General features: G+C 43.2%; 1 long non-coding RNA gene across 1 annotated transcript in view; it reads left to right on the top strand.

Moving 5' to 3' along the window:
- LOC112922013 (uncharacterized) overlaps positions 1–11,006 on the top strand; it is a 349,135-nt gene extending 338,129 nt beyond the window's left edge. The window contains exon 7 of the long non-coding RNA XR_011995530.1: positions 10,366–11,006. This is a non-coding gene — a long non-coding RNA (uncharacterized lncRNA). The remainder of the gene's footprint in view (positions 1–10,365) is intronic.
- The last annotated feature ends 8,657 nt before the right edge of the window (positions 11,007–19,663 follow it).

Below are 19,663 nucleotides of genomic sequence, written 5' to 3'. Positions count from 1 at the left end.
AAGGAGGCAAAGGGAGCTTTGGTAAACATCCTGAGGTCCCGTTAGTAAACGAGGAAGCCAGAATTCAAACAAAGCTTGTCTGGTCTCTCTAGATGCTCACTACACAGACTGCCCACAGAGAAGATGGGCTATTTAAGGAAAAGAAGTTAGGTCACGTGTAGATGTAATTTTGAGACTGCTGCAGGATACCAAGACAGATGTCCAATTAATAGTTGGAAAAATAGGGTTGGCACTTACAGATCCATTCATCCAACAAATATTCCTTTAGCACTTACTACGTATATACCTGGCTCTGTGTCAGAGATGGAGTTGTGACCTCACCAAAATACGTACTGAACACCCACAATGCAAAGTGTGTCTATCAAATTTTAGTGAAGCAAATAATTTTCATCGCACAACTGAACACATGCCCTTTAAAATAACTTGGAGATAACTCCTTCTCTTAAACAAATAATTTACCCCTTAAGTGCCTGCTTTTGCAATTTTGCAATTACTCATACTGGCTTTCCTTAAAGCAAAACACCCTATAAACATGTTAAAACTCAGTCGGGAAGAAAGAGTTCATTTTTAACTCTTATGAACGATTCAGCACATGTGTTAGGCTGAGGAAATAATAAAATAAACCTATCTCGGTTATGTCAACAGACTTTAACAGGAAGGCCACAGTAATGAAGGGCTACCCCTAAGTAAACAGAATGCAGCTCTCTCTCAGGAAGAGAGGGAAGAAACCCAGTCCTGAAGTTCAAGAACACTGGTAGGGCGGGAACAGGGCCCATGTTTTGGCCTCATTGTATCATCTGCACAACCAGGCATGCCTCAGACGGTCATGGCCCCCCAGGAGAGCCTGTGAGGGTTCCTAGCATTCACACCAAACACTTCTAGACCTACGACCCCAGCCCCCAACACAGCCTCTGAGTAATATCTGCTCTAGCTCAGCCTTTAAACGGGGAGAACAGGACCAGCATCCCTATCTGTTTCCAGAGGACACAGCTTTCTGGTACCACTTTTCTGCACCCGATGACCATTACACAGTGTGCTGCATAATTATAAGGTGAGATTCCTTTCACAGAAAAATATGAGACTGTTTCTATCTTGACCTTAATAGCATCTTCGGCTGAGGACTTCAACTGGCTTTCAGATATCATCCCATTAAATCTTTGTAGATGTCTACATTGAAAATACTTCAGCGACGCCTGGATGGCTCAGTGGCTGAGTGTATATGCCTTTGGCTCAGGTCATGATCCTGGGGTCCTGGGATCAAGTCCTACATCTGGCTCTCCCTCTGCCTATGTCCTTGCCTCAGTGTCTCTCATGAATAAATAAATAAAATCTTTAAAAAATATATTTTCAGCAGTGACCTAAAAAGGCATTTCCATGAATATACACCCTAGCTGAGAGCATTTACTAACCACTTCATCCACCAGAGAATCAACAGATCAATTTCTTTTTTTTTTCTTTTCTGAAACCTTAGCTTCCTCATCTGTAAAATGGAAATAAGAGTATCTCATACTCATGAGAATCTATTACACACAAAGTGCTTGGATAGTGCAGACACTCAACAAATATTTGATCAGATCTACACATATATGAAGAAAAGAACACTGAAATGGATGTCAGAAAATCTGGATTCCAGAGCCAGATCTTGCACCAACTAGGTGGATGTTCTTGATAAACCCAACTTCTCTGAGACCCAATTTCTGATTCCTGAGCTGGAATGAATTCTTCTAAGCAGCTACTTTTTGAGAGGTAGCTGTGACTGGGACCAGGGGTGAAGCCATGGACCCTTGTGGGAGTTTCCACTGGTCCACAATTTGGATCTTACAGGTCAAGAATGTTTCTGTCTTACCTCAGGGCCCTAATAGTATTGAAAAATCCCCAAAAGGAAAAAAGCATTTCTCTGGCTCTGCCTCACGGAACTTCCCCTCTTCTCAGGAACACATGAACTACCCAAATGCATTTGTATTATCCTTGTATAACTATTTCTGGCATTTATTTTTCTGAGGTACCTACATGGAAGAGCTCCTAAAGAACCTTTATAAACAATAACAGATCCTCTAAACAGTCGTTTCCTCCAGAGATCTGCCCATGGTCCTTCCTGCTCCTGGTCTCTTCTTCTCCCCCATAGAAGCTGTTGGCTTTACAGCCACAGTCTGCCCAGGTGAGGGAGCATGGCAGACAGAGCAAAGGCTCAGACCCCCACCCACAGTCCTATGCTCCAAGTAAAGACAGCATTGTAGTGGACCTTGGAGTCAGCCTGCCCGCCTAGGAGTCCTACCAGTCGTGTGACTTTGAGCAAGTTGATTAACTTCTCTGCACCTGTTTTCTCAGGGGATAAATACATGAATAATAATAAAGTGCCTACCTAACCTGGTTGCCTCAAAGATCAAATGAAATAGTGCATGTCAACATTTAGGATGGTGCCAGCACAAAGTGAGTACTCAATATAACATTAGCTAGGATTATAATTATCATCGCTCTGCCATTTTATAGCCATGGACTATTGGACATGTTACCTAAATTCCCTGAACCTCCATTTCCTTATCTGTAATCTGGGGGAAAATAAACACCTCTCAGGTTTATCATAAAGACTAAAGGTAATGATCCCTCTGAAGTCTTTACTACCGAGAAGCACTGAGAAAATATCTGCCATTATCATATTACCAAGATAATATCTAATAGGAAGTGAGGAAGGAGTGGTTACAGCACTTGAACGGACTCCCAATCTTGACCTCTTGAATTAGGAAATAAGCCTTACGCAGACCTGGGCTGATCTATATAGATTCCTGCACCCCTCTCCCCACTTAGTTCTACATTTGAATAAAATAAAATTGTGTATTACAGAATGTCCTTAGTGACTCAAACTAAAACCAAGAAAAGTTACAAGTGGTTTGGGGTGAGGGCCCATTTCCGAATTTTGCTAAATGATGCACGTACTTCAGGAAGGATTTCGAGCCAGATCAGTTCAAGAGAACAGCAATAGCAAGTCTTGTTATGGTTTTTCCAGCCCTCCCATGTGCAGCACTAGGGAGTGGTGGAATCAGATTAGAACACACGTAGCCCAGGGTACCTGGGTGGCTCAGTCAGCTGAGCCTCCAACTCTTGGTTTTGGCTCAGGTCATGATTGTGAGCTTAAGATAGAGCTCAAGCTCCTCACTCAGCAGGGTATCTGCTTGAGATTCTCTCTCCCTCCATATTCTTTCCCCTCTGCTCCTCCCCCACTCTTTCTCTTTCTAAATAAATGAACAGATAAAATATTTTTAAAAAACAAAACAAAAAGCAGGTAGCCTGGCCCCACTGCTCTATAAACCATCTGCTCAAATGTTCAGTGGTTGACCTTTGGACTGCAGGTGATGAGCCCCCACCTGGTGCCCATAGCAGATATCACCAATCAATAGTAGTTCTTTTCTAATGAACCCCAGAATCTTTTCAACACAGCCCTTTGGGACCCATCACCACTTGATCAAATCTGTCAGGTGAGGAGAAACCTCTCCATCACTCAGACACGAAACCCTAAAGAATGAACACTCCAATCCCTGGAGCAGGGACCAGTCAGGTCATGGAAATAGTTATGCATACACCTCTCACGTGAGTGTGCTGAATAAGTCACCTTTAATTAATGCCTTCTTATGTTGAAATGCTAGTTCAACACTGCCATATCTTCATATTTTAAAAAGTCTTAAATCTGGGCATACATGTAAAATCTCCCACCTCTTTGATACTACACAGCCTAAATAAAATGCAGGTATGGGTCATGCACAGCTCAAAAGCCATCAGTTTTCAACTTCTGCTATCAATCAAGTCTTGTGATCTTTGCCTTTCTCTAAATTCTGAGCGTCCGTTTAAGCTTCATGCCCTGATTCCTGGAAGCACAGCTCTCACCTCAATTAATGAAATCACTAAGATGCATCTGGATGAGCCGCTCAAAATATGCAAGGCGCCAACTGACTCCAGTGTTCACCTACTCCAGACACAGAGGGGTCGGGGGTTGGTTTCTGCCAGGCTTAGCCCACAGGGAAGGAAAAATAGTGGAAAAGGAAAGACCCCTTCTTCAGTAACATGATGAGAAAAGCCACAGAGGGGGTGCACCACCAACCTTTGGGGAAAATCTTGAAGGTTACATTTTATCCAAGAATTTCCTCTCCACTTTCCTCTCTTACCAAACCTCTGATACTCTTTGGTATTTCCTCCTAACAAGGTTTCCCAGACTTCCCCTATACCCTTATCCCTTTTTCTGCATTCCTTCTAAAATAAGGACACGAGTCCAGTAAATCCTATTGTGAGTTTCCTCCCTCCCTCTCCAATCTGTTCCAGCAAGTAAAATAGGTTAATGTAAACAAGGAGAAATTGATCAAAATGTTAGCGGAGGCTTTCTCCAGTAGAAAGCTAATATGATTTATATTCATTAAACATTTCTGTATTGGCCAACTCTACAGTCATTAACAATCAGCATTTTTGTAATAGGAGAGGAGTTATTTTTCACAAAGAGACAATAAGGAAAGTATCAAGAACTAATATAACATTATTTTTACATGATTCTAGTGATTACAACTGTAAGGTTTATCAGTTAAGATATCTTGGACCACACAATTTATATATATATATATATATATATATATATATATATATATTTATTTATTTATATTTATATTTTATTATATATTCATATATTTTTAGATTTTATACTTATATAATATATTTGTATTTATATAAATATACATATTTATATAATATATATAATTTTAGAGGGGGGAGAGGCACAGAGAAAGAATCTTTGGCTGGGCATTGGGCCCGATACAGGGCTCAATCCCATGACCTGAGACAAAACCAAGAGTCAGATGCTTAACCAACTAAGCCACCCAGCTTCCCACCCACCCCCTGCCCCAGAAATATAGCAACTTTTAAAAACCTTCTCAAACTGACAAGCAAAAAAAGTGTTGTTTTTTTTTAAATAAAGGTCTAGAGGTAGGATGGCTCTAGGGATGGTTTCTGGCTCCATGATTCTCAAAGAGTCTTAGGTTCTTGCTGCCTTCACTCTGCCACTGTGTATTAGTTGTGCTATAAGGCAGCTTGCCACATAGACTCAAGATGCATCCCAGCCAGGCACCACAGTGACCAGAGGTAGAGTGGGGTTATATTCACTCTGTCTCCTGGGAGTAAGGACTTCTTTTCCAGAAGCCCCCAGTTGAATTTGTCACATGCTTCACTGACCAGGACTTCGATTGCCTGCACATTCCTAGATCAATCATTGGCAAAGAGAATGGCATTATCATGGATAGCTTAGGCACAAAGCTTATTTGGGATATTTGGGATGGAACAGATATCAGCAAGCCAGCCACAGAGATTACAAGATACTGTGTTCATATTATAAATCAAAGTAGATGGCTGTGAACAATAAGATCATTTTAAAGGTCATTTTGAAGTGCTCAAAGTCCACGAATGAGGCAGTATTCAGTCAAAAGGGTGAGTGTGTAAAGGCATCTGGATCATAAGTCTAATACTACTTCACATTTATATAGCAATTAATAGTTTGTACTTCTCCCATGAGTTTCTCCATTGGGGTGTCCTACCTTTAGGGATAGCCCTGCCACCATTCTGTCCTACAGAAAAGGAAGCAGTTGATTATTTTGTCTGTTGTCTAAAGACCAGCAAGAGATTGAGGGAGGCCATACTAGGCTTTTGATAGCTAGTTTGCACATCCTTCTAATAGATCATGTCCCTGTCTCCATAAAATTGCCTAACAGGGGCAGAGCACTGTGATTTTTTTCCCCCAAGAACACACATATATAATCTCATTTAATTCCCAGAACATTGAGACCTCCAGCAAAGGTGGAATTACCTTCCTTTTACACATAAAGGATATTGAGGCCCAAGCAGCCTGATGGCAAAACAAACAACAACAAAAACACCTCAAGTTTGGGGGAGTTAAATTTATTTTTGCTTCTTTTTTTACTACCAAACAGTAGTTATTTCCTTCTTCCATATCCGTGGCTGTATCTCAAACCCTAGCCTGAAATCAGCAAGGATGCCTCTGAAAATAGGAGACCCTACTCCCACTGTTGGTACCATAGACTCTCTTCCAGCTCTAAGATCTATTGGCCTTCTGTTATACCTGACTTGATGGCAGGAGCTTCCCTAGGAGCTCCTGAGCACCCTACCTTCATTGCTGCCCCAAGGCTCTCTGGCCTTCCATGGCAGCTAATCTCATCAGCTAATCTACTGAGGAAAGACTCCAGCCTGGTGGCCTTCTAGGGAAGAATAACAGTGACATTTGTAGTCTATCCCAAAGCAATTATCCTTCTAAGAATTTTAGGGCAGGCTGGAAGGAAGTCTTGACCCTAGGAGTTGGGCAAAGGGAACAGGTGTGATACAGCCCAAAAGAGCCCTGACCTAAGAGTAGGCATGCCTACCCTATGATCTGAGTATCTAAGGTCCCATTTGCAAAAAGAGATTAACTCCAGCTCAGCCTGCTTGGAAGGGCTTTTATGGAAATGTTACCAAGTCATTTGTGAATGAGTTTTGAGTCAAACAGATGTGTCATTATTTCATTTCCTAGCTGCCTCTAAGTGAGTGGATGCCTTTTAATTTGGCATTTCTTTGGTGTTGCTTGCTTGCACTGTCTCACTTCAGAGTGTAACAGGAAGACACAAGAAGAAAGATTAGATCCCACTGCTGTTTATCTAAGTCTAAGGTTCTAGGGTGGGGTTCTTAACCCTGGCTCTATGTTAGAATCCTCTGGGGAGATGCTGGCTGGTCTGACAGTCTGGACTCTATTCCAAACCAATTAAGAGGTGGGGTCCAGCCTTCTGCACTCTTAATAACTCCTCGAGTGATTCTCTGAGCAGCCAGGGTTGAGAACCAATGCACCGGGGTGATGCAGTGGCAGAGAGATTAATTGGAGTCTTTTTCCTTCAATCATGCAACCACACTTGAGGGATGAAGTGACATGGCCAATTCACAAGGGGTCAGAACATCCTTGATCCTCTTTCTCGGCAAGTGGGTCAGGACAGGCAATGCTATGTCATGACCCAGTCTGGGCACTGCAATTACTTCTCAGAACTACTGGAGGTTTCCTATCAAAGGCTTTAAAACTGTGACTTGAGCTTGAAGAAGGGAGGCCAAAGAGAGAGAGTTGTGTGGGAGAGAGGGAATATGAGGTTGAAAGCGCTAAAAGCAAAAAGAGAGAGAGAGGGAGAGACAAAGGCAGGCAGGGGGTGGGGCTCAGAAGCAGCAGCAGAAAATAAAAATGCTGATAGTGGCTTTCAAAATTCAGACCTGCTTTCAAACCATATGGCAGAGACATTAGCTTGCCTGTAATTACTACAACATTCTCAACTGCAGAATGACTTTCATTAAAACCCATGGATTGAGGCACTTGGAATTTGTGAATAATTTTGCTTTGAGCTCTGGCTCTATTATGCTTCTGTTTGGAGTTGATATTTTTTAGGGAGAGAGATTCCACTTGTTCATCAAGCAACTATTTTGGAAATAATGCCATCGAAATCAATGTAATGAGCATTTGTTTAGCACCCATTGTGTGCCAGGCTCTGTCCTAAGAGCTGGGGAGTGGGAGAAAATGAAGAGGGCTGACCCCCATCCCTCGGCCACATCCATTTGACAAATATCTTCACATCAGCATGTCAGCTCCCCTGCGAGGTATGATGGAGATGGGGTATCCCTAGAAGACAATACAGATGATTACTCATAGGGTCATTTGGGCATAACCCCTCAGACACCCATTAGTCCATTTCAGGTGATGAATGGAGCAGAATGGCAAATGCATTCATCTTTGGAGCCTAGTGACCTCCACTTAGTGACCTCCATGTAATGACCTCCACTAGTGAGCCATGAAACAGGCCAAAGTAGCAACTCTTGGTCTTCTGATGCAATGAGGTTCTAAGCAGGCTCCTGGAAGGCAGCCTGTTACTGTCTCGCTAGACTGGAATGTGACCAAAAGAACTCCCAAGTTCGGGGCTTGGCACATTTAATATCTGTATCATACTTCTCAGCCAGTCACCACTTAGCCCAGAGATGACAAAGAGCTTCATTTTTCATATCCTCTCTGATCCTTTGGTAATGACTGCCCGGGGTACTGCTGCTGAGGTTTCTGGGCTCGGTGAGGCAAAACATTTGGTGGCTGATAATTAATGTCTGCCATGGGAAGGGGCACTAAGGGATAGAGCTCCCTCCCTTGCTTAGCCTGGTGTCCTTTGTTCTTGGTGTCTATTGCTGTCCAACAAACCGCTGCTAACAACAGTCCTTGAAACAGTGGCTTCAAACAGCAGTTCTTTATCTTTCTCATGAATCTGCAATCTGGGAAGACCTCAGAGGAGACCAGGCATATCTGATCTGCACAGCATCAGCGGGGCAGCTCATCTGCGGCTCGAGGAATCCTTTCCAAGGTGGCCCCCTCGCATGGTTGGCTGTTGGCAAGGAGCTCAGCTGGGGCTATGAGCCAGGAACTTTGGTTCCTCTCTCGTGTGAGCCTCTTTAAGGGGCTGCTTGGATTTCCTCACAGCACAGTGACTGAGTCCCAAGAGATGGCAAGTAGAAGTATCTTAAGACCTGGTCCTTGAAACTGACCCAAGGTCATTTCTGCCATATTCTATTAATCTGACACACTATTCTTGTATTTCAGAAAGCAGGTCGAGCCCAAACTTTGATTGTTGGCTAACCTTAGAATGAAAGAATGAGGGGGAAGTTCAAGACAAATGGCTTGGGCGGGGGGAAATGGTTTCAAATGTGAAACTTATTGTTGCAGTTGACTTTGCTTGGCTATGTCCTACCTGCTAAGCTGCTGCTCCGTGGTACATTCTCCAGAACTTCAAAAGCGACACAGTGAAAGTCTAGAGTTCCTGCCAAGCCTTTGCCATCATTCCAGAAGTGGGGTGTCTGCTCCTATACCTTCTAACTTATTTTTCTCTCTCTCTCTCTTCTTTAGCAACTGAGCCTTACACTTTCCCTGTTGTGTCTTCTGCTCAACCCCCACCTTGTAGCTCCTCTGTTCACCTGAGGCTTCTCTTTGCTTTTCCCACCTCACAGGCTCTGTCATCAGCGGTTAAAAATTCTGTGGTTTTGCAAATCCAGCTGTGTCATTCCTGTGTGCAGGGGAGAGCCTAGGTTCAAATTTTCTAGAGCTGGGCATTCAGTGAGGGCTTTCTGATGAGTCTGTCGATGATTCCTCTACCTCACCCAGGTAGTAAAGGCAACCGGGAGTTGATGAATCCCAAACAAGCTTGCGGCTCTTCTTATTTTTATTTGCTCCTGTTGTGCCCATTGAGCATGACATGGCTCCCAAAGGGAAGAAAGAAAAGAAACTGAAAAGAAAAAAATAAAACCCCAAAACACTCTCCCTCCCTCCCCCCCTTTCTCTTTCTCTCTCTCTCTCTCTCTCTCTCACACACACACACACACACACTTCCCTAAGGTGCATGTATGTACAGCAGTGTTGTTTTGTTCTCTTTACATAATAAAAAGATTCTTCTGTTTGCCTTTGGTTACCAAAAGCTTAATCACTTTAGATTATCAGAGGATTCAGCACTTTCAGCTAGTGTAAATTAGAGGCTCTATCAACTTGGTTTTAAAATTGGTTGTGGGTTTTCTGAGGTTTACTGTTTCAGCCTCTACTCAATACCTAGAAATTCTCCCAAGTCTCCTGGTCTGTCCTATACATGACCAGGCTGATCCTAATTGCAATTAATAGTAAATACGTAGTATGGTTAAATATCCTTCAAAGTTAAGAGACTTATAAGCAGACAAAAATAGAAGAAACACCCACCTAACCTTTTTAGCAATTTTAAGCTCCAGAGATTAAAGTCTACCTTGTTAGAGCTGTTAGCCAAGCTGAAGAGCCTCGCATACTTCTATGGCTGGCTTACTCTATACCGGTAGAGTAATCTAATCATGCCAGATGTATTAATACAGCAGAGAACAAAAAAACCCACTGGTATTAGAATTATGTTCCTGCCGTAGGCTAGCAGTGTGAACTTGGCCTCTGGGAAACAGCATGTATGGAAATGTGGAAAGAGAGCCAAATTTAAAACAGACTGAATGAAGTTTGAATCCCAGCTCTGCCACTTACTGGCTTTAAGTTGGCCAGTTTACTTAACATCTTCAACTTTCCTCATCTGTAAAATGAGGGCAAAAGTGCTCAATTCATCAGTTTGTCATGACAGTTGAGTAAAAATGAAAAATAATCTGACGCATAGCAAACCCTTAATGATGGTTACATTCCCCTGGGCCTCTTTTCCTAAAATGAGTGGGCCCATTGGATCTATATCACAGAGAAACAGTGTTCATTATGACCCTGGGATGGGGCCTCAGTTCATAAACTCTGGTTGTGAGTAATTTTTTTTTTTTTTTTTTTAGTTGTGAGTAATTTAAGAAGGAGGCCATCCAGGAAGATCCTCAACTGACTTGGAAGAACAATCTGAGGACTGCGAATACATCCATGGTTTCTGTGCCTTAAAACTCTTGCATTATAATTTCCCCCTCCCCAATCTCCTCCCCTACCACACACACACATACACAGGATAATGGTCCCCCAAAATCGTCCGTGTCCTAATCCCAAGAGCGTGTGCATATGTTACCTTACATAACGAGAGACTTTGCAGATATGATTAAGGACCATGAGATGGGACAATTATCCTAGATTATCTGGGTTGTTCCAACATAATCACAAGTGCCCTAGAAAAGTGCAAGAGGAGTCAGAAGAGAGTCGGAGGGAGATGTGACTGTGGAAGAATGGTCAGAGGGATACAATGCTGCTGTCTTCGAAGATAAAGGAAGAGGGACATGAGCCAAGGAATGTGAGTGGCCTCCAAGAACTAAGAAAAGTAAGAATTGTTTTTTTCCTAGAACCTCTAGAATGAATCACAGGTCTACTGATGTCTTGATTTTTATCCCAGTAAGACCCCATTTTAGATTTCTGACTTCCAGAATTATAAAATAACAGATTTGTATTTTAAGTCAATAAATTTGTGGTATTTTGTTATAGCAACAATAGAAAACCAATACATTTGAATACTTTCTTAACTATTTTGACAAAGTAACCACCGAAGCCCTGGGAAAAAATTCTAATGATACTACCATAGGAAGATGAAAATATCATCAACCAAAAATTTTTTTCAATAAAACTTTGTTTTTAATACATCCACAGTGCTCCTTCCCCCAGCATGGGAGGTGAGTGGGTATTGAAGAAAACCCCTGGAAGCTCCCCAGAAGATGAAAAGATCCTCTTCCTGTTGTTTGGGATGTCACCAGAAATAGTACTTAGAACTTAACCATCTCCAGTAATTATAAAATCTGAGAGTCCCCATTCAAAAGAAAACTTTCTCATTGAGAGAATTAAAGGGGAAACTGGTAAGCTTGTAAAGTTAGGAGTTGGAGAGGTACATCTCTTCTTACAGCAGAGATCTTTGGCTAAATATAATTAGATCTCAATTCTCAATTTCAGTTTTTGGAAACTTCTAAGATGTAGGTCAGGATTTAAAATACTGTCATAATTGTATTTTCTTTTTCATGTAAACTTTACTGTTTTATATCAGTATAGTAAAGCCTAGCCATTTTGGAAAACAGAGAGAACACCAAATCATTTAATCACCCCATGAACAAAAACTAGCGTTGTTCTGATCACATTTCCTCTGAACTGCTAGGAAGAGGACAAATAAGCCTGTAGTACCATTATTCTCCGACCAACCTTGCTCCCATCTTATGCTGAATTTTACTTACAGGAAAGTGAAATTGACCCTCCCAGAGGAGAAGGGTCCCATTGGGGGCCATAAAGAGTTGAATCTTGGTTTTGGATTTTCTTGCCGGTGCAACCATGGCAAGTCCATTATTTCCAGGCCACTCCATTTCTTCATCTGTGAATAAAGCTTCCTTGGCTTTTTGTGAGGGTCAGAGATAATTTATGTAAAGCACTTAGCACATTGCTTAATAAAGGAAGGTGGCCATTGTTGGATCAAAAGTAATTTTTCAAGAACTTGTCAACTAGAATCTTTCAGGATTGCTGACAGCTTTGCCGGCCACCAGTCCTGAGCCACCTGTAACTCTGCTGTCTACCAGGAAAGGATCTTTACCTCTGCACAGCCCAGAAACAGTCGTCTAATACCTGAAGCTAGGAATTGGCTGTTTTCCATTTACAAAGCCCTATCACACGAGCCTGTATAAAATGGAAACCACCAAGCTAGATCTTTTTAGAAGCCACCACAGGGATGTTTCACCCTGGCTCCCTTATAATGGACTCTCTGCTGGAATGTTCTTGCCCATCCTCCACCCACTCCCTACCTTCCTCACACCCTCATTGATGTCCACCTTGGAGTTTGTACACTTCCCTTCTGTCATATGTCTCTTTCTACTCAACAGAGTTGGTTTTCATTTTTTTTTCTAATATTGAGAATAGGAACTATAACCTTTTTATCCTCTTCCCCAGTCCCCAGCAGAGCAGCCCTTCGTAGATGTCCACAAATATTCACTCAGTGAACAAGTAAGAGTTGAGTAAATGGATGGATAAATGGTATGAGGAGCTTCATGGATTGCTTCCTGTCAGTAAGGATCTGCACCCCTGGTAACACTGGGTCTTCTCCATAACCTAAGACCCAACCCATTCTCCAGCTCATGAATTCTAGAATTCACATGAATTTTTCCTTCCTTCACTAATGATTCATTCTGAGGTTAACGTGGGGGCCTACAAGCCTATAAGCTGAAGACCTGGGTGGAGGAAACTGAGGGGAAGGATTCTTCATAGTTCAGGTCACATGTGTCCTAGTGAGAATCTAGAACACTTGCAAAATTCCAGAGGCCTCCTTCATGATGGGCTCCATGTGCTTGGCAGCTCTTGAATCATGGTGCCCTACATTTCTATCTGAATGAATGATGCCCTCTAGAGCAGAGCATAATCCAGCACTAGTTTTGCCCTATAATATGTGTCCCCTTATGAAGACTTCTGCAATGTTCCTTGGTGCCACTTAGGACAAAGCCCACCCTGAACACTTCCATTGTTGTAGGGAGTAAACCTCCTCCTCCTCTCCCTGTACCATCCTGGATGTGCTCCATCAAGACCCTGTACAATGAAGGCTCTGAGTAAACTTCAAATCTTGCTGAGAGATACAGATCTTCCCTCTTCTCATCCTGGGCTTTTAATGGTCATTTCCTTGTTCTGCACTTCCGGGCTGGCCAGGTGTCTGGAATGACAAGAGAGACCCAGATACTGCTTCCTCCTGCCAATCTTAACTTCTATCACTGTCAGCCCTGAGGGCCCCCATCTCTAGCAACACAAGGCAAACTGTGCTCGATAAATAATGCAAGAGACCATGAGGAGCTGAAGTATGACAAAGGCAGTCAAGAGCAGGGTTGCTGAAGTGACAATGGTGCCACTCAGATCTCTGCTCTGATGGAGGCTGAGCGACTGAATGGCACAAGTCCCATAAGCCACCCAGCCCCAGCTTCCACACCTGCCAAATTAGGATAATACCTACTTCACAGGGTCATTGAGAGAAATAAATGTGTTTCTACTCATTGAAAATGCTTTGAACAAAGCCTAAGCTCTGGATCATGAATAATTGTCAGCTATTATTTCTCAGAGAATTCTGTGGTCTCCTCCACAGCGGGCAGGACCAGCAAAACAATAAGTCAGGGCAGTCAACCCCGATTCACCTACTACAGTGGGAGCGTGTCCTTGTCCAGAGATTTTTCCTTAAGACACCAAGTCAAGAATTTCTAAAACAAATCTTTTCTTTGTGGAATGGCAAAGTGAACAAATGTTGAGTGGAAGTAGGCAACACAACTGACCTCAAACCCTTTATCCATCACTTACTAACTTACCACTGTGGAAATCTGGGTGAGAGACAATCTGTTTTTCATTCCTTCTCTGGAAGATGGAAGCAATCAATAATAACTATATTACAAGGTCACTGTAAAGATTAAATGAGATGATGTGGGAGAGCATTTACCTGTGACAAAGTGGAAGTGCTCGGTCTTTCTTTTTCCCATCACTAAAGTTTTCATTTCCTAGAAAACCAAAGCTTAGAGAGGTTAGCAAGTAACCTAAACTCTATAAACAGTCACTCCTGTAAAAGCAAGAGGTTGGTATCAGTGGCCTCCCAAGGTGTAGCAGTTCTAAAACATGTGAGAGTGTAAAATTACATATGTAAAACACATAGATCAAGATGCCTTATGGAGTCACCATTGGTAGAGGGTCTTCTTGATGGGAATGTGCCACTTTTTGCCACTCCAGTAGTGAGCATGGAGGTCTAAGACTCGGCCCATAACCCCACTCTTAGATCCATCAGCACAGGGTTCTCACACCTGAGGGTTACTTCCAGGCCATCCAGAGAAGCGGCATCCTGCAAATGTCCTGGGGCATGTCCCTACTCTTATAGCGGGCTCCAGTAGGAGATCCATACACATGGCTCTGCCACTGTGGCCTTCATCGATCATGTAAGGATTAGAGCACAAAGGTCAGATATAGCTTCTGGCAGAGGGTTGGACAGACCCTGACACCCATGTGTGGATTCTGGGCAAGGGCAGGAAATCAATTGTCCTGACTTATTGCCAACTATAAAAGAAAGCTGAAGAAAAGCCACTCAGTCCCTGCCCTCAGATAACTCCTTTTTGTAGGTTCCACAAAAGCTCACATCTTGTTTTATATAGCTGTAAAGCACCTAATTCATGTTTCTTTCCAGGACAATTCAGGAGATGCACACCATTATGAACCATGGAACCCAAAACTTCCTGAATCCTCAGAGCTACATTTCACAACATAAATTCTTTTTTTTTTTTTTAAGCTTTTATTTGAGAGTGAGAGAGAGCAGACACAAGCAGGGGCAGAAGCCAAGGGAGAGGGAGAAGCAAAAGCCCCACTGAGCTGGGAGCCCAATGCGGGGCTCCATCCCAGGACCCCAAGAATGACCTGAGCCGAAGGCAGACTCTTAACCAACTGAGCCACCCAGACAACCCCACACCCTATATTCTTCTGATCACCAAGAGTCTCACCAAGTTCAATAGGTTCTACACAAGCAAGTTTGAAAGCCTCTGTATCCTTAAAAATTCACGGTATTGCTTTATCATACCCAAGGCACTGAACAGTTTTGAATTGAAAGAATGCTAGCTTGACTCGGTTTAATGAACAGATCAGAAATGAATGTAAAACATAGAGCCCCTTTTAAAAAATTTCTGAGGAGATACAAGTGTTCTTCAGGTCCAGTTTGGAAAATACAACCTACAGTATTCTTAAATGGAAATTAAATGGCCTCCTTAACCATAAATATATTTTTGTGATGCTGCAATTCTAGTTTTCACCATCATTACCACCTCTCCAACACACACACACACACACACACACACACACACACACACACACACTTCAAACTTGACTGGATCTCATATTAAGTTTGGAATAAGAATATGGCAGCTGCTTATATGTATCCTGTTGGGAACTTACCTTCAAGGTCCGTGTGGCCAGAGTGGTGACCTCTCTTAGCCCATCGCACAGGCAGGCCCCTTCTGGGCCTCCACCATCCCACAGCTGTACTTTTCCTGGTGTGTGTTGAAGAGGGAAAAAAAAATCACATTCTGTCAAATAAAGGGGCTCCATCCTTTAAAGGGACCTAGAATAGGCAATCAGGGGAGACTTGGAGGTGAGGCTCCTGTAACAAGCCTTTGATGCACATTCCCAGAGCCTGGAACAGTGTCTGCTGCATGGTAGGTGATCAATGAATGAATGAATGAATTACACTTGGCACATTGCAGGACAAGGTACCACTGATGGGAAAATCTTTGCATCTCAGGGAGCTCCTCAAGGGGAAATAGGATTTCTCTTATTTTGTGTGCCTGATATCTGTAATGGGACTAGTTCATGGACTTCACAAATGAGTGGGTGACCGAGTGAATGAAATGAATGACCTTGACTTTTTTCTTGATCCATCCTTCTGGGTACCAAGAAGTGGGAATAGAGCACCCAACCCTCTTCCGATTACCCACAGCCCCCCAGGCCTCTGAGTGGGCCATTTCTACCACTTTCCCATCAGCTGGGTTCTATGCTATTCTGTTGCTGTGCCAGGCAGAGGGAATGGGGGAGTCACTAGCCTGAAGTGCCAGCCAGCCACTTCAGCCTCATTTGCTTGAGAAGATTAACACTGATGTGTGAAGGAGGGCTTGGGGATTGGTTCCCTCTCTCACTCAGGTGAGACACTGAACAAAGCATGCAAAGGCCACAGTTGAAAACTGAAGGACGGGATGGGAGGGGAGGGGAGAGGAGAGGAGAGAAGAGGAGGAGAGAAAGCTGCCTTAGTGTAGATGGCAGCAGCCCCATAGACTTTTCCCTTCACAACAGCCTCCTATCCCACCTCTTTAGGATCCTGTGTAAAGGATTCCAGCATTCTTTCAGGGCCTATCTGAAAATACGTGGTTACAATGTTCTCCCAGCTGCCCTTAACTACCAGAAATAGGTGCTGTATGGGGCTAGGAATAGAAAAGAGGCCTCTTAGGTGGGTGCCATCCTCTCCAGCAATTAGCTGGCAAGAGTGGGATGCACTATGGACCCCTTACAGTCAGGGATTGTTGCTGTTGTTTCTGGTACAATTTTGCAGCTAAGGATTTAAAAATTGCTGCTTTGACAATTTGTAAGTGACCCCAATGACCATGAGGGGAGGAGAGCCCTTTATTTTGCCTGAAGCATGAATTTCAACGTTCCACAATCCAGACTGGTGTGGAGGGAGGAGTGTTAGCCAGGGAGCAGTCTAGACCTCACCTAAATCTCAACAGTTTTGTGGTTCTCCCTTAATATAAATATGTACAACCCTTTTAACCACCCTAGAGGGTAGATGGATTATCCTAGTGGTACTGATGGAAACGAGCTACATCCATGATTTGGAGAATTGGGGATAGAAATGTTCCAGAAATATTCCCACTGTACCATGGTCCCAAGTCCATCCCCAGTGCCCCATTCCTCAGCTCATCTCTCCCTCAGCCCCCCTCACCCTCCTAAACTTCTCTTTGCTCTCAGCCCTTAAAAATTTCAAAGGGAGGTAGGAGACAATTAGAAAGGGGCAGGTAGAGAGAACAGAATTCTGGGTGCCTTTTTCCATCCCCGGCAGCTCTGCTGCTTCTGCTTTCTGTGTATTCCTAATATCTGCTGTCCTTCTAACATCCATACAAGGTCAGCCCCAACCTCCATTCTACAACCAGGAGGAAATACAAGCTCCCCTCAAGATTTCCTCAACTACTTAGAGGCCTACCTTTTTCTAGTCACTTTGATCTCATTTTTTGGTTTTATTGAATTTGTCAATCTGGGCCATAGAGCTTTTCATTTTGTTGTTTGTTAATCTTCTTGGAATTGACCCCAAATGAGAATGCAGCCCATTTCCTCTTGGTATCCTTCCCATTCTCCCCATAAATGAAGATTTCTGGACAGTATTTTTACTGGAGAATTGGCCCTCACCATCTCCATCCTTCTCCCTCCCCCTCCTTTACTACTCATCTTCCCATCACTGACTCAAGTTTATTGAGTCAAAGCCTTGAGTTGACTCTTGGTTGCTGTCAAGGGACTTAACGTATTACACTAAAATAAGGTTCTTTCCATAAGGAACTCTGGTATCTGCTGGAAGGGTCCAGATCCTTCTCAGCCCAACTACATACTTGCTTATTGATTCATTCATCCACTTCATGAATATTCGCTGAGTGCCTACTAGGTGACAGACCCTGGGGATGCAAGAGTGAACATCAGAACAAGAGTCCGTTCTCTTGGAGATCACATTCTGTTGGAATTCTACATAAACTATGTTTTGGAAAGTTCTCAACAAAATAAAAGCTTGAAAGCTTGAGGTCTTCAAATATTTTTAAGAAAGCATTTGGGGTTGACCATCTCGGGTTGTTACTATTCCTGCTGCTTCTTAAGTGGAATAGGGGAGAGAGAGGAACTTGGTTCTGTTCTTTGAAATCATTTTCTTTTACTTTCTTTTTGAAAGACCATTTCTTCCTCGGCTTCCCTGGGTTGTGCTAGCCACCTCCTGTCTCCTGCTTAGCCTGCCCTGAAATGCACAAAGCAGCACCACCCCCTTCCCTCGGTCCAATCTTGCCTTCAAGGTTATTATTCCCAAGGGATTCTTTTTGTAAGCACTGTTGCCCACTCATCCACCTCACTGCACTCTTCTCCCACCTAAATTAATTTTCTTGTCCTATTTTGAAGATGCTATCTGTGCCGGGTGGATGTGCTGCTTTGTAGGTCATTAAACCGTCCCCCATATAATTTACAGATCCCTCCAATGATGCATGTCTGACTGTAGATGTCACCAACAGATGTCTGAGGAGTGAACATCCTACCCAGAGTCTGCTCTCCTGCAGTTTCAACAGTTAGACTGTGTGTCTTTATTCTTCCCCCTCCTGGGCTAGTGGGTTTCACCAGATATATACTGCTGTTTCTTTTATGGGATTTCCTTTTTTATTTCTCCTGCTCATACCCAACAGATCATCTTTTGAAGAGTAGCTTTATAACCGACGAAGATTCTTGGCACACAGGAGGCTTCTCTCACAGTGCTACGAGGTGCACCAGACAAATGACATTAGATGTGTTTCTACAACTGCTTTTATACCCGAAGCATCTTAGGAAAGAAACTCTCAAGTGAAAGAGTAGAACAAGTGTCACATATAGAAAAGCATCAAAAGTTGGGATCCCTGGGTGGCGCAGCGGTTTGGCGCCTGCCTTTGGCCCAGGGCGCGATCCTGGAGACCCGGGATCAAATCCCACGTCAGGCTCCCGGTGCATGGAGCCTGCTTCTCCCTCTGCCTGTATCTCTGCCCCTCTCTCTCTCTCTGTGACTATCATAAATAAATAAAAATTAAAAAAAAAAGAAAAGAAAAGCATCAAAAGCACTAAATAATCTTATGCGATTTTATTTACTTGGGTGCCATCTCATTAAAGATTTGAAGGGGCTTACAAAAAATGCATATGATATGTAAAAATAAAAAGTGATAAGGAAATTCAACTGAAAAAAAATAAGACAAAATACCCTTTTGCAAGGATAATATAAAATTGGCCTATTAGGGGATCCTTTGTTGTAATCCTTGAGGACACTTGCCAGATATCTCCCAGAGCTTTCTAAATAAAGGCCAAAGCAAAGAGGAAAACATGTCCACTTCAGAAGTCACCTATCTGGAGTGAGAAAGGTGGAACTCTAGGGCACATATCTTTTTTCACCACGATTTGGGGCTGCTTCTGCATTTAGGGGATGAGGTCAGCAAGGCTAAATATCCTGCAGTGCATATCGCAGTCCTACACAGCAGAGCTGTCCCATCCAAAATGCCAACTACACACCTTGGACCAGCTTATAGGATTCCTAGAGTTTAAAAGCCAGCAACTTGAAAGAAGCACTTGTCCTGAGAAACAGTCCTTCTGCAACCTGAAGCTAAAAGTAAACCTAGACACAGTGCTGGATCAAAGCTTTATGACAAACAAGTGGTGAGACAGCAGGACTAGAGAGTAAAGCGAAGTATCACCGTACTCCTGACAGCCACAGAATGTGGCTGGGTGACACTCATGCCACAGCCCTTGCAAGAAGAACCACAAACCCCTGCTCAAGTTTCCAGAACTACCTCATACTGAGCCAGTGGGGCTGCTTTTCCTGAAAATGGGTAATAGGTCTACAGTGATATCTGCTTCCAGATGTTC

Source organism: Vulpes vulpes, chromosome 12 (genome assembly GCF_048418805.1).
Source record: "Vulpes vulpes isolate BD-2025 chromosome 12, VulVul3, whole genome shotgun sequence".
Classification (NCBI taxonomy): Eukaryota; Metazoa; Chordata; class Mammalia; order Carnivora; family Canidae; genus Vulpes; species Vulpes vulpes.
The sequence above is the reverse complement of the archived record's forward strand: the minus strand, read 5'-3'. Positions and strand labels throughout refer to the sequence as shown.